Raw genomic sequence first — 12,766 nt, 5'->3', positions numbered from 1 at the left:
GCTGCAAGGGAACAGAAGCTGTTGCTAGAGAACTGAAAATATACAAACATGGACATGGACAATGTCACTTGAAAGCAATGAAAGCTCTAAACAAGTTGCTCTGGGAGCTGCTCACTCAGTGTGACTGTCTGCTTCATCTCTAGGAGAGGCAAATTTGTCTGCATCTGGATAACAGTGAAAATGGCATTGCCAAATAAACTCTAAATTAAGAACAGTCATTGGAGCTCTGGAGAAATTCTGGAGGGAAAAAAAGGATGCACGTTACTCAAAAGTCAGTTTACTCAAGCAACCTGTTTTGACATAAAATGATTTCAGACAACTGAACCACCCAGAAAGTTGGGAAAACTAATAAGAACATCAAAAGTATGAATTAGGTTTGGGAATTCTGAAAGATGAATGTTCAGAAAGGCAACACAAATAAGAAGCCAGCAGTACTATCAAATATGCCTTGGTACTGCATGTGAGAATTCAAATGCTGATGCTTTCATAGAAAGTATAATTGATTGCAGCGGAATGTAAATGAAACAAATTGCAGAAATGTTTATTTTAAAAATTATTCCACCTGTTTTACCTTCATGTTCATTAAGGTATGTTACCAGGAATGAAAAAAAAATCACACGATTAAAATCTTTTGGAGTTTAATCATAACATATGGTTTTATATACATTTGGTTGATTAAAATAGAAAATCAAACTGTTAGCACCGAAGATGAATATTTGTATTTCTTTTGCAAGGAAAATATTCCCCTAATATTCTGTAGTGATTATAGTCTGTGAAAGAAATGTGTGGCTTGATTAAAACTGTGTGCTCTCTTAATTGTAGATAAAGATGAGGTGAGAATAAATTATCTCTTGAAATTTTCTTATTGCAGATGGGGAAAAATGGAAAAAGAATTTTTCACTTGGGAGAGGAGCAATTCTCCATATGTTTCCTAGATTTAACATTCACAGTGGCAGAGCAGAGTTTCTCTTCTTTGCCCCAAGTTCATTAGTGCTTGTTTCTATGCCATTCTGTAGCAGCATATTAGGAAGAAGTTTAACCACCAGAAAGAACAATGGTGATCCTTTAAGCATATTTGAAGAACTCTGTGAAGTTGCATTTTTTTTCCCCCTAAGAACAGAAGAAAAAGAACCTTAACAGTCTCTCGGAAAAATATCTTGTGAAATGAGTAATCTCAGTTCTAAGATACAACACTAAGAGGAAAGATATGTCAAAGGGTTCATCTGCATAACCTACTTATGAGCCACTGACCATCTCTTGAAGACAGGAATGCATAATGTTGTCCTTCTCTGAACTTAGTCCCTGCAACCTCCACCAATTTGTTCTTCTCCATACCAAAAGTAGGGTTATCTGAAGCTTTCAGAGGAGATATGGCAAAGGGAAGATGGCTATTTGACTGTGGCAAAGACCAATGAACCAGTGGGATAAACCAGATAGAAAACACTGGGTGAGCCAGATCTATTTTATTGTAAGGCTACATTAACAGAATCTTGCGAGTCTGAAAGTACAAAATTTCCATTGCCAATTTTAATTGCTTGATCCATTAGGATCCTTTCAAAGTTTCTGTTTCTGACCATTCAGTCACTGTGCCTTTCTTGTTTAATTAATAGGCAGCATCTTTTTCCATCCTTTCCCCAGGTCATTCCATGAGACGACTGGTTCCTTGGCACCTCTGTGAATAAGAAGAAGGCAGGAGATCACCCACATCTACTCTGAATGTTCCCTGTAAGGAAACCTCCAGATAGTAGTTTTCCACAGGTTAGAGCAGGGGTATCAAACTCACATCGTCACCGCAGTGTCACGTGATGTATCAGGACCTTTTCTCCCTTCGCTAAACCAGATGTGGGTGTGGTCAGCGTGTAATGCATCTGGCCCATGGGCTGGGAGTTTTACAGCCCTGGGTTAGAGCATTGAAAGATGACATTTTTTGCAAACATGGCAGAGCCTTTTAAAAGGACACAAAATTCACAAGCCTCAATTTCTAACCACTCATGGAAGTTGCTCCTTAACTCTTCTAAACTTTTAGAAACCTTTAGAATGACACTTTGGAAAACACTGGGTGGGTCTGCCTTCAATCCTGAATGAAAGAAAATTTTAATCAACTTAATAATTTAAAGAAGCTGAAATAAACTGCAAAAACTTAAGTATGATTTTGATCTTAAAATATTATAAATGGACAAAGGATCTACATAAAAATGTAATATTGAAACTTTTACAAAAAAGATTAGAAAAAAGATGAATAATGGATGGAAGCTGAACAAGGAGAGATTTAACTTGGAAATAAGGAGAAACTTTCTGACAGTGAGAACAATCAACCAATGGAACAGCTTGCCCTTGGAAGTTGTGGGAGAGCCATCACTTGAGACTTTCAAGAAGAGATTGGGTTGCCATCTGTCAGAAATGGTGTAGAATCTCCTGCTTGGGCAGGGGGTTGGACTAGATGGCCTATAAGGTCCCTTCCAACTCTGATTATCTGATTTTGGAATTAATTATAAAGAACAAATAACATTTTGCCAGCAACAGATCCTGTATTGGTTTTTACAAAACATAATATAAATAAATAATTTCATTATTCCAAAAACTGGACACTAGCGGGGACAAAAGATTTCAGGTAGTTTTCACCTTCTATATACTTCATTTCATTATGGGCAATTTCCTCCACTCCTGTCAACTATTGCGCACTATGGCAGAAATGCTACAATTACCCCACTCTTCAGTCCTTTTTTTTAAACATGGAAAAACAGAGAAAACCTGGGTTTAGTTTAGTTTCTTTTCACTGATGGAGGTTTTTTTTAACCTGGTGAAACTAACTAAAACTCTAATAGCCCAGACACAGGAAAATGGTAAAACAACCTGTTCTGTTGTTGTTATTTTAATATATCAGTGAGGAAAATGGAAGCAGGAGAACCCACCAGTCAGAGCTGTGATAAAAGGAGAGCATCAGGCCATCACTGTGCCAAACTGGAGAAATAAGCTGAAATCTAGAAAGGGGTTTCATCAGTCATCTCATTTCTAATTAGCTAATGCAGAGAAGAGAAGTAACTTAAGGATGCAGGGTGAGAAAAAGCTTAAACATTGACTTATTTACCTGAATACAAGATTCTGATAATATGAACATAATCTTTTATGAAATAATATTTCAAGTATGAACTTCAAATTCCAAGGTTTGTTGTTCATACCAGGGCTACTTGCCAGGTGTCTAAAGCACCATTGCAGATGGTCAGGGACAGTCTGCCTATCAAGCAATTATTTGTGCTCTAGTTTTTTGTTTGGGTGAGCTGTTCAAGTCATCTTTTGTTACCTTCAAAGTAAAGCCAATGCAAAGGAATTGCCATCAGGGTTGCTGAACCCGAGTATTCTTCATGGGACATTCTGTTCCATTGACTTCAAATTGTTTTGACACTTCAATAAGATCATCCCTCAAAATAAGTGAAATGATGTATGCCAAAGAATGCTAAAGTAATTTGTGCTTGCAGAGGTCTGGGAATAGAGATAAATGTACATTAAACAGTTATCATTTTCAAGTGATAGCTTTACCATCTTAACCTGCAGGTTAAGGACCTTGCTCACTTTCTTAACTTTGCAAGTATAAACATTTGTTCAAAGCTTCCAGTGAATTTCATTTACATATCTATGTAGCACAAAGTTCATGATTCTGATGGTTTAGAGAGTTCCATCTGACATTCCTTTCATGTTTTGAGGTAAAGAGCAGCTTGCCAGCATTTAGTTGTGGTAATTTTTGCTCCATTTGGTATTTACCAGAAAATTTAATGGATATATTTTCTGCCAAAGGAGAATCTTGGGCTGTTGTAATGGTTAATCATTAGGTATTTGGCTCCAACCTACTTTAGAGTTTTCTCTTTAATTAATGTTGGCAATTCAAGTAGCTGATTTGAATATAAGCTCCATTTTTTAAACTCTGACTCACTGTCAACAAAATACCATTCAAATTCAAACTGGACAGAAAGCTGACAATGAAACACAAAGCCAACTTCAGATTTGGCCTTATGTATATGGCATAAGATAAGTAAATATATAAATCATTATCCCCTCTGATAACCATCTCAGGTGAATGAGCAACTACTTGGCAGTGGACTGAGGCAACTGTAAAATCAATTTGTGTTTTTGCATATTCAGAGGATTCCTTAATATAAGTGAAATATACAAGGTTAAACATTAAAAAGGGGATATAAAACCAAACCAGCTGACAAAACCAGTGAGTTTTTAATTGGTATGGGTATATTGGTATATTAGTTGACTTAATAGGAGTGAGTAAAGAGCTCAAGTAGACTGCAGTTGCTCCTTTTGAGACATCTGAGAATTAGGGTGTCTTGTGAAAACACTATGAAAACAAAGAGAAGAAAGGATAAAGAGTTACACAAACTGTGGTTCCTGAAGTCAACGTGCATCATGAGGTTACATGTGCTCATGAAATGCTGAAGAGGTAATGCTTCAGAAAGATTAGAAAATGATCTTCATGTCACATCCCAAAGGTATTTTTTCAGGAGGGAACTGGACTTTCTTGTTTTTTTTCTTTGAAAATATTTCGCTTCTCATCCAAACTGAAACTTCTTCAGCTCTGATAGGATAGTAGGGAATGGAAGGATTTATATTTTTTTCAGACAGCTGGTCATTTGCATCCTTTTAGAATACTGTTGAAGCATTTGAAGGTTTATCTGTGTCCTCAGGGTCACCTGAGTAGCGCTTTGGTTCCTGTAGTCTGCAATTTTTCTCTGGAAATCCATTCCTATTCCCACACCATTCAAAGGGTAAAAGGTAAAGGTAAAGGTTCCCCTCACACATACGTGCTAGTCATTTCCGGCTCTAGGGGGCGGTGCTCATCTCCGTTATAAAGCCAAAGAGCCGGTGCTGTCTGAAGACGTCTCCAGGGTCGTGTGGCCAACACAACTAAATGCCGAAGGTGCATGGAACACTGTTACCTTCCCACCACAAGTGGTCCCTATTTTTCTACTTGCATTTTTACATGCTTCCAAACTGCTAGGTTGGCAGAAGCTGGGACAAGTAACGGGAGCTCACTGCGTTACGCAGCGCTAGGGATTCAAACCACCGAACCACCGAACTGCCAACCTTTCTGATTGACAAGCTCAGCATCTTAGCCACTGAGCCACCGTGTCCCTTATTCAAAGTGTATTCATTCCAAATTGTATAGCTAAAAGTCTGTAGAGATTTTCAATCATCCAGGTCATGGTTGTCCCAAAGGTGGTTTTTCAGGAGACAACTGGACTTCCTTGTTTTTCTGTTTTTTGTCATCTTTCTCATTTTTCAGAAGTTATATTCTGATGCACTATAGCTCTATAATATTTAGGCAGGAGACTAGTATGCTGGTCTTTACTATGGTACATGGCAGAAGTCCTTGAAGATGAGAAGAACAATAGCAACATTTTCTCAGTTCCTCAAACTCCCTGACAAATATTGGAAAAGATCTCAACAGCAGTACAAAGTGTCTTTGGTCAGGAGGCTTTTTAGAGGATAGGAAAAAGTGCTATTTATACCTGTGTATCACTTTGCAGAATGTGCCCCTCCATCTTCTAATGACAAAAAGACCAGATTATCTTTCTGGAAATTGCCTACATCCTTTAATGCAAGTCCCAAGTTCATTTTTGTAGCCAGTTATGTGGCATAATCAAATTGCACAAATTATAGATTTTAATATATTAATTCTTTTCAGATTGATAATCTTTTGAAAGGCTTAATTTAATTTAGATACAATGAGAGGTAGTCTTCGACTTCCAACAGCACTGAAGAAAGTGGCTTATGATCATTTTTCATACTTATGATCGTTGCCACATGGTTCGTCCCCATGGTTACATGATCAAAATTGGTAACTGGCATGTATTTATGACAATGGCACTACTCTGATGTGATGTGATCACAATTTGTAATCTTCCCAGCTGGCCTGTGACAAGCAAAGTCAATAGGGAAAGCCTGTTTCACTTAACAACCACATGATTCATATAACGATTGTAGTGATTTGCTTAACAACATGAATAAAAAAGCTCATAAATGGAGCACAACTCAGTGAACAACTGCTTTGTTTAGCAATGGGGCTCCATTGTGGTCATAAGTTGAGGACTATCTGTAAAGCAGGCTTCACACTATTAAGAAGACCACCTGTAATGAGGAATATCCTCACAATTTCATTAGGCTGACCTTTAAATGGAAAGTGCCTTCAGGTGAACACTAACCTGCAGTAGCACTTCAAATAGGGCAGGGCTATTAAACTCCCAGCCTGTAGTCCAGATGCATCACATGCTGGCCACGCCCCCACCCAGTTTACTGAAAGGGGGAAAAGTTCCAATAGGTCACGTGACACTACCATGACAACGCAAATTTGACACCCCTGAAATAGGGTATGGCCTTTTCTGCAGACGTACATGTGGGAAATCTTTTTGAAATTCTAATTTGCAATTAGACCACAGATCACAGCTTTTAGGCAATAATGCAGTTTCTCCTAAATTCATCTTTCACTGAAAATATCCTCCCTTTTCCCAAAGCAAAGCTGGCTTCATCCCTTTTGATTTTCCAGAAGTCCTTCAAATACTGCCATCAAGTCTGGGGAGGAGTCCAAAGAACTGGTGGAATAGTGAGGTGGTTCACTCGAAAGATTTTCTGTCCACCCAATATTTCTTCTATTTTTAGCTTTGTGCTTTTTGTTTAATACAGTCTTAAAAGTTTTTTTTTTTTAATAACAATTGCTGTTTGGATATATTTATTGTTTTCTAGCTATGCTGTCTGCCACCCAGAGCCGCTTGTTTGTGAAATGGGCAGCCATAAAATTTGCCAAAGAAAAATGCCACTGAAGGATTGGCATCAGAGTTTCACGTCTGCTGTCTTTGATCAATAAAGTTATTCAACTGAAGCCCAATTAAGGATTTAATATTTTGATCTGATGATTTTTTTTCTCTCCAGTCATTATTACAAAACATCTTCTTATATAATCCTCCTTTAAGAAGATGGAAGTTAGTCAAGTCCACATTCTGCTTTATATTAACATGCATATTAAATAATGCTCAGATCATTGTTTTGTCCAGCAATTGCAAAAAATCTTTCACTCAAGGAGATTCTTTGTTTTCCTTTTCATAGAATATCTGCCTTGGCTCATGTGCTTGAATATTCTTCAGTTGATCTGTTCTGCAAACATTTTCCTGAAAGGCCACCCACCCTCTTTGACCTGCTTTGGCCTGCAATAATCAAGTGGTTTTATGCTAATTTTTACCTTAACTCCCAAAGCATCCAATATACTGTTAAGATAACACAAAACAAAATAACAGTTAGTTCAGTAATCAGTAAGGAATGGATTCATTCAATAGAATACACTTATTAAGTCAATTTCTGATCTCTCTTTTTACATTATCAGGTTTTTATCTATTTATTTGTTTATTTTGTTTGTTTGTTTGTTTTGCAAGTGACAGAAAGGTTTATGTGTATCTTATTCTTCCTTGAGCTTTCTTACATAACACCAGCACTTGAAACAACTTCTACAAACCTTTCTACAATAAATAATCTTCCTCTACTACCTTCCCTTTTTAATCTTTATACCTAGTTATAAAAGATGCACCCACTTCCCATAATTGTGTGGTTTTGAATGGCAATGTGACTTTCCATTTCTATACTTTCCTTCCTGAGGAAACAGTCATTATCTGGTTGTCTCTTATTGCTGTGTTGTATTTACCAAACTGGATAAGGAAAGTATAGAAATGGAAAGTCACATTGCCATTCTAACAGAATAACAGAGTTGGAAGGGACCTTGGATGTCTTCTAGTCCAACCCCCTTTCAAGGAAGAAACCCTATTCCATTTCAGACAAATGGTTTCAGACTAATTGGCTCCTACACATTACTCACCCTTTTCACCTCCATCCCTCGCCTGCATCTTAAAATAGGTGTGCTGCTCTATGGGGCAGCATAAAAACAGCTATTCCCATGATGGGAATTAGATTTAAAATAAAGATCATGCATAGGGTTGTTTCTCCCATTAGAAAATACATTATTAGAAAGAAATGTCTAGTTTCCTCTTTTATTGTGACTCAGTTAGGTGGAATGGTTTAGGCTATTTCTCCAGTGCTTAATCAGGGATGGCAACAAGTTGTTAAGGCCAAGTTACCAGGAAACATTCCATTCGTTTCATGTGGCCAGAGTTTGGAATGAATAATTGTTGGATTGAATTGGCATCGTTTCTCATCTGCCACTGCCAAGTAATAGGCATTTAAAAGTAAGAAGCCATGAAAGAGATGTTTGTGGTGGATACGCAAGAATAACTAAGTCCATAATCCCACTAAAAGACCACTAGGCGATTTGGTGCCCATTAAAGCATAACTTTGATTTCACCAGTTACTGTTACATTATATATCCAACAATTCAGAAAAACCTTAGGAGACATCCAAATGAGGCAAACCCTTTTTGGATTAAACCACATCAATACCAATCTTTGTTACTTTGTACAGTACTAACAAACCCTTGCCTAATATAAACTGTGCTCTTCTAAGAATGGATGCATTTGTCCTTAAACTTTCCAACTAAGAAGAAAAAATAATTTGGAAGAAAAATAGCAACTTTTGATTTTTCAGATTATTGTGAATCTTTTGTCTGCAAATTTTATTGAGCCTAAATCAAAATATTTTCATTCATCTTAATTTGTTTTCAAAGGAACACTAATAGAATTCATTTTATAAACTAACCAGCAGTTCTACTATTTTATTTCTTATTTTAGTCGTTGGAATTTTCAGATTAGGTAATGTTTGTAACTGACTTGCCTACTGAAGTGTTTGGTGTTTTTTAGAAAAAGAATTAAACCTTTAACTTTAACCAGAGTTAAATATGATTAAATTAAATATTAAATATGATTGAATTCAGAGGGACTTACATGTGGTTACAATTACCTAAAAGGTAATCCAAAAGAACTGCAAGAAATCTTGTTAAACATTTTGGTTTTGTTAAATGCAGCTATGAAAGAGGATAAGTTTGATAAACTTTCCACAATTACTTGCAGGCTGAAAAGTCAAAGTCAATTTCTGTTCTGAATAATTTTTTTCTTAATTGAAAAATTTAAATTAAAAAATATTTGGATAATCATAAGTGTTTAAATTTTTGAGAGTTAATCCACATTACCAATGCCTGCAAGGAGAGGCATTTTCTCAAACTTCTAAATGTACTGAACTTCAGTTTCCATAAATATGTTTAGGATAGCCAGTGGCCAGAGATTATAGGGATGAAATTCTACAACATCTGGAGAATAGCTGAAGGTGGAATATATATACACCCAGGAAATTCTAAGTCTGAGAAATGAAGTTATCTGAAGCTTCCTTTGAAGTTCTATAATTGTGGTCTAGTACAGTATCATAATTCTTTAGTAAGGTTACTAGCATTTACAAGAGTTGCTAAAAACAACAATAAATCAAACTACAAATATATAGAATATCAAAGACTGAGATTTTTATCCTTGTATATCCATGGAAATATGCTAAAAACATTTACCGAATGTAGCATTACCAGTTGTTTATAATAATAGATGTTTGGGTGGTTCTCACACATTCTTTATGGTTTAACAAATAACAAAGAAAGTTTGTTGATATCATCTCTTATATTATTGAACCAGTTGAATTACTAATTTCTGGACAGAAATGGCAAACACTTACTTTCCTCAGAAATAAACCATGGATTACCATGGAAATGATTACATGTAATTATAAACTTATTATCCCAAAGATGCTATTCAGGAGGCGACTGGACTTCCTTGTTTTTCTTTGAAGACATTTCGCTTCTCATCCAAGAAGCTTCCTCAACTCTGACTGGGGAATAGAAGGAGTTATATTCCTTGCAGACTTAGAGAGCTGTTGAGACCATTTGGAGGTTTACCTGTATCCTCAGGATTACCTGAGTAGTGCAAATGGGTGTGAAGCCTTCTTGGAACTATTGAAAGGACTGTGTTGTAGACTAGAGATAGTTGGTGTTGTATCCCTCCCCCTCTGTTGAGAGAGGGCTGTTCAATTTTGTTATAGATGGTCTGTTTGACCCTCTTTCAAACCAGTGGTCATCCCTAAGAAGGGATGCCCACATTTTGGACAAAGAAGACTCCACATTCATTTGCACTACTCAGATGACCTTGAGAACACAGATAAACCTCCAAATGGCCTCACCAGCTCTCTGAAAGGATGCAAATGACCAGCTGTCTGCAAGGTATATAAATCCTTCCATTTTCCACTATCCAGCCAGAGCTAAAGAAGCTTCTTGGATGAGAAGCAAAATGTTTTCAAAGAAAAACCAGAAAGTCCAGTTGCCTCTTGAAAAAAAGTACCTTTGCGACAACCATGACCTGGATGGCTGAGAATCTCCATAGACATGTTCACTTATTATAGCATTCATTTATTCTGTATAATAAATTACTTATGCTGTCCAATTTTTCATGAACTAATCTATTTGAATACTTAACAAAAGGTGATCAAACAGATTTAAAAATGGAGGGATGGAATGAGAGTGGGAGAGAGAGTACAGTAAAACATGTGCCTCTAACATGCCAGACCATTTTTATACTTTATTTTTTAAAATGCGTGTGTGGGAGCATCAGATAATCTGAGATGAAATATAGTTTGTGAAGAATTCCTTTATCTTTATTCATCTTAAAGCCACATTAAAATTCATTCAGCTTTTCCTTAAAAAACTCCAGCTTGAACAAAACATCTTCAGCTATTTATTTCATCCTCTGAAACCTTATTGGGAAAGATTTTTTCCAACCTCTTAATTGGAATCTGTTTCCTGAATTTAATCCTATTGAACTTCTGTTTTATCATCAGTGAAAAAGAAAATCAGAAGAAGAGAGGGAACGAAGAAAGAGGGATGTGTAAGGATACATGACATGTACAATTAAACAGCAACAAGACAGGTTGCACACAGGTGTGTGATTACATGTAATTTATTACTAAATTTTGCCATTTCCAATATCTTTCAGCACTTGCTCTTACTGATTTAGAATAAGTGTGTGAACAAATCCAGCCTGAGAAATAATAAGTATATTACAACTAAGAGTTCTAAAAAACTTAGTTTGGAATTTTGGCCATAACAAATGTTGACCATCAGGCTGAAACAGAAAAGCGTATTCAAACTATCAGAGGGATTAAAACAAAAACAAATTCTAATAAGTTTTTCTGCTTCTGCTTTTTAAAACTCATTGCTACTGCATAGTCCAAGAAATATGTCAACAATCTGGCTGAGCTTAATAGTTATTATGGCAGGCTGACCTAATCTTAGAACTTTTTTCTCTGTTAGTCAAGGAGATGCTAGAATTAGATGAGAATGAAAAGAACAACTTATTTATTAAGAAATATTGAAATTTTTTTCTAAAAAAAAAGAAAGCAGAAAACTAGAATGGCATAAGAGGGGGAAAAATTAAGAAAAATCTTCAAGTATCTTAATGTATTTTATATCAGGAGTTTCATTTAGGACATCCACATTAGCTGTGATGTCTGGAATTGTTATATCTATGACCAGAGAATTTGTGAAATATAGTGATCTATAAGAATCATAGTTTTAGAGTTGGAAGAGACCTTGGAGGTCTTCTAGTCCAACCCCCTGCCTAGGCAGGAAACCCTACACCACTTCAGACAAATTGTTATCCAACATCTTTTTAAAAACTTCCAGTGTTGGAGCATTCACAACTTCTTGAGGCAAGTTGTTCCACTGATTAATTGTTCTGTCAGGAAATTTCTCTTTAGTTCTAAGTTGCTTCTCTCCTTGATTAGTTTCACCCATTTCTTCTTGTCCTGCCCTCAGGTGCTTTGGAGAATAGCTTGACTTCCTCTTCTTTGAGGCAGCCCCTGAGATATTGGAAGACTGCTATCATGTCTCCCCTAGTCCTTCTTTGCATTAGACTAGACATAGCCAGTTCCTGCAACTGTTCTTCATATGTTTTAGCTCCCAGTTCCCTAATCATCTTTGTTGCTCTTCTCTCCACTCTTTCTAGAGTCTTAACATCTTTTTTACATCATGGTGACCAAAATCTGATTTAAATAGAAATATTTCAGAATATCTTCTTTCATTTGTTTTGTATTTTCTCAGAAAATAAATTCAGAAAGATGCTAAAACATGTTTACTTTTTTCTTTTTTTAGAAATGAATTAAGATTTATGGGGAAATGATACTGAGCAGAATTATGAATAAAGCCACATGAAGCTGATCCAGACTCAAAGCAGACAGAGTAGTCCAACTGCACCTGCATGTTAACCACACTGAGATCTATGCAACTCAAAGGACAACTTATAAGTATACATTCTCTCCAAGAATGATGAAAGCAAAGCTCAATTTGATTTATTCCAAATTGTACAGCCTTTTTAAGGCAATTAAGAGCTATTTTTGAACGAATAAGAAAAGGAAATTAATTTCACACCATGTTTCTCAAGGCAGAAAAATATTAGAAAGAGAAATATTGTCTCGTCTGGTCATTTCCAAGGCAATTGCCTGGTCTCATTTTGTGGGAATAAAAGCTCTTTGTTACTTTCTGAGATACATGTGAAATGATCATCAGTGGCTCTGTTCCATCAGTTTTGGGTAATAAATTATATTGGAAATAGTTTAAAACTTAAATGATAGCTGTTAAAGCTTCATTGAAATGGATGGTGATGATGATGACTATAAAATTTTGAAAGGTGAAATCACAGAAAATAAGGAATGCCAATGCAATAAATCCTTTACTTTAGGTATTTACAATACTGTATATCTCGATGTATGTCCCAAGTTTTTTTTTTAAAAAAAACAA

The 12,766-nt window shown here is 36.1% G+C and overlaps 1 long non-coding RNA gene across 2 annotated transcripts in view; it reads left to right on the top strand.

Moving 5' to 3' along the window:
• The window catches only part of LOC148128213 (uncharacterized), a 34,773-nt gene extending 22,257 nt beyond the window's left edge, over positions 1-12,516 (top strand). For both annotated transcript variants that reach the window (XR_015741046.1, XR_015741047.1), the window contains exons 2-4: positions 1,639-1,725; positions 10,810-10,909; positions 12,122-12,516. This is a non-coding gene — a long non-coding RNA (uncharacterized LOC148128213). The remainder of the gene's footprint in view (positions 1-1,638; positions 1,726-10,809; positions 10,910-12,121) is intronic.
• The last annotated feature ends 250 nt before the right edge of the window (positions 12,517-12,766 follow it).

This window comes from Pseudonaja textilis, chromosome 1 (genome assembly GCF_049901715.1).
Source record: "Pseudonaja textilis isolate UNSWEBS1 chromosome 1, rPseTex1.2, whole genome shotgun sequence".
Lineage (NCBI taxonomy): Eukaryota > Metazoa > Chordata > Lepidosauria > Squamata > Elapidae > Pseudonaja > Pseudonaja textilis.
The sequence above is the reverse complement of the archived record's forward strand: the minus strand, read 5'-3'. Positions and strand labels throughout refer to the sequence as shown.